The 3,196-nt window shown below is 38.2% G+C and overlaps 1 long non-coding RNA gene across 1 annotated transcript; it reads right to left on the bottom strand.

The window, feature by feature from the left end:
• Positions 1-366: 366 nt before the first annotated feature.
• Positions 367-658, bottom strand: LOC140458203 (uncharacterized). The gene is made up of 2 exons (XR_011953455.1): positions 603-658; positions 367-474 (listed from the first exon to the last, which is right to left on the bottom strand). It is a non-coding gene; the product is annotated as an uncharacterized lncRNA (long non-coding RNA).
• Positions 659-3,196: the final 2,538 nt, after the last annotated feature.

Below are 3,196 nucleotides of genomic sequence, written 5' to 3'. Positions count from 1 at the left end.
GACCAAAACAAGAAAGACATACCCAAAGCAAAAGTCATGACCTGTGCACTAAAGGAATACTCTGCAAAAAAAAATTGAACTAAACAGCTATCGAATTAAGTGTTTGCATAACAAAATGTCATTATGCTCAAGGGCATAGGTGACTGTTGACCCAAGGAATTTGGAAATTCCACTCTGAAGGAAGCTATTAATAAAATACACAACCAAAGCTCTCCTTTCACAACCACCTTACTTTACACACACAGGATCGTAGAACTAAAAATGTACAGAGAAGTCCCTGTATAAATTATTAAATAGCTACAATACAGACGAGCAGCTTTTCCTCAACTACATTGTATTGTGATTAATAAGCTTATATCTCAGATACCATGGTCTATCTGGAGATCCCAATGGGCTATAGGCAGTCACAACAATGCCATTTGAATGGCAATAGGAGATCAGATCTTCTTGAGTCAGGTAAGGGTGGCATTCAATCTATTAAAGCAACAAAACAAGAAAAAGCGTCAGATGTAGTTTTGCAGAGAGATGCCAGCTACTGAGTGTTCTCGAAAGCTATAGTAAAAATAAAAAGCTGGAAGCCAATGATTTAATCTTCCCATTACCTGGTTGACTGCTGGCTTATGTTTCAGATTTGGTTTATTAAGAATCTGACAAATCTACATCTGATTAAAGTTGGACAGTCCTATAGCTCTATCCATTCCTTTATCAACTAAAACTTCCATAGCCTCCCAGGTCCCTCTCAGTCTGCTGTGGAAATGTGTTCTCTCCATGAGACAGCCATGTTAGAGGCAATTCAATAACAACTCAATTCTGATCAGAAAACTGACATGTGAACACAATTTTCCCTAAGAAAATATCCAGGCTGGCTTTTCTTAATTAACCCATGTTTTTCAAGTTACTGTTTACAAAATGCTGAACAATTGTTTCGAGAATTTTCCACATTACCAAAGTTAAACATCAGACAGATTTATCAAGACTGCTATGGGTAAGGTTGAGGGCCTGAGTGCATGGAGTGAGTCTGTGATACGCTTCATTTGAGAGGAAGATCCAACCAAGATGTGATGCCTCGATGATAGAATAACAATCAATTTTCATACATGAATATCAGCCACTAGGGTGACTGGTACTGGAGGGTGCCCAGTCTCTGCAGGCATTGTAATCTGAAGGCATTGATTCCTACTTCAGGTTAGGACTTTAGTACAAACACTGCTATCTCAGTGTGGAGTTTAATGATCACTATTTACAATCTGTGTGTAAGATTAATGAGCTGAGTTGTATGGTGTTTGTCCACAAATTACCTCATTGAAAACAAGCAAGCCTCAGGTAGACAGCTCTATGCATAGCTGCATTGCTGCTCTCAGATAGCACCAACTATACAATTTCAGATTAGCAATCATTAAAAAGGCACTGTTCATGTTGCTTCAGTCTTACGCCAATAAATTAACATAGAACATAGGATATAGAACATAGAACAGTACAGCACAGAACAGAACAGGCCCTTCAGCCCACGATGTTGTACTGACCATTGATCCAAATGGCTGAATCATTGTTAAAAACACCCTACTCTGCTGTCAAGAGTTTAAGCTATTACTGTAATTTTACTTATTTTTATACATCTTAATTGTTTAATTTCTCCAAAATCAGTTTAGAAAGCACAAAAAGAGACTAGTCAACCCATTAAGTCTACACTGCCCCTCAATGTTCAATTCACCTAGTACCATTCTGTTTTTTTCCCCATGACCCCGCACATTCGGATTACCTTTTGAATGTTTGACCCTCCACCAGGGTCTCAGGTGGCTCATTCCAAACATTAACCATGTGTTGCATGAAAAATTATTTCACGTCATTTTATTTTTTCCAATTACTTTAAATCTGTGCTGTCTTGCTTAATTTCTTCACAAGTGTGAAGTTTCTCCTTTCTACTCTTTCAAGACTCTGCATGACTTTGAATATCTCCCAGAGACTCTCTCAGCTGTTTCACCCTGTTTCAACTTCTCCAATATCATCTGAACTGATTCCTCAGTCCTAGAACCATTCTTGGCAATCTCTCGCCATTCTCACCAATATCTTCACATCTTTCCTAAAGTGCAACATCCAAGAGTGAATACAAGGCTGATCTTGTATTTTGTACAAGTTCAACATAACCTCCTTGCTCTTGTACTCTATGCACTTATCAAATAGTGCCAAAGATTCATATGTTTTAATAGCTGCTCTCTAACTTGTTCTGCCATCTTCAACAAGATGTGTACACCCAGGTCCCTCTGCTCCTGCATCTCATTTGGAATTAAATGTTCTTTATTTTATTTTGTCTCTTCATATTCTTCCACCTAAATGAATCACTTCACACTTTCGTATTGAACTTCAATTGGCCTCGTCCAAACATTTTACCCTCTTATCTATACCCTTTGGAAATACTGAACTATCCTCCTCAAAAGTTCACACTGCTTCCAAATTTCACATTGCACACAAACTTGGAAATTGCACCTGGTCTAATATATATATATATATATATCACACATATATAAAAACCTTGAACTCTCTGTGCAAAACAAAGGAAGACTTGCATTTGTGTAGCACCTTTCATGGTCTCAGGACATACCATAGTACTATATATCCAATACTATAAGTTCCAGTGTGGAAACTGTTTCACCCAATTTATGCACAGCAAGCTCCCACAAACAGATAATCTGCCTACTATTCTGCAATGTTGATTGAGTGATAAATATTAACTAGGATACTGGAGGTAACTATTCTCTGAAATAATGTGTTGAGTTCATTTTCAATCTACTTGAGAGAGTAGTCAGGGCTCTACAGCTGAGCAGCTCATCAGAAAGATTCGCCTCAACCAATGCAGCACTCCCTCAGTAGTGCGCTGGATTAGAGACCCGGATGTTTGCACTCAGGTCTCGGAAATGGGACTGTAAACCTGTAGCTTTGTACCCTTGAGGCAAGAATGCAACCAACTAAATCACAACTAACACAGTTGTAACACAACTCCCCATATTGTATAGAAACATTAAATTCTGCTGACATGGAAAACAATGACTGGATTTGTTTGTGTTTCAATGAATGTATCATCTTTGTGAGGTATTCTCATGAAGATGGGTAGATATCAACTAACACACAGAGTGAATAGGAACCAGTCTACTCTGCAAGAATCCTTGTTCGCTAACTTGTTGCAAAAGCAATTTCTCTA

Source organism: Chiloscyllium punctatum, chromosome 32 (genome assembly GCF_047496795.1).
Source record: "Chiloscyllium punctatum isolate Juve2018m chromosome 32, sChiPun1.3, whole genome shotgun sequence".
Classification (NCBI taxonomy): domain Eukaryota; kingdom Metazoa; phylum Chordata; class Chondrichthyes; order Orectolobiformes; family Hemiscylliidae; genus Chiloscyllium; species Chiloscyllium punctatum.
This window is presented reverse-complemented; position numbering and strand designations above follow the sequence as displayed.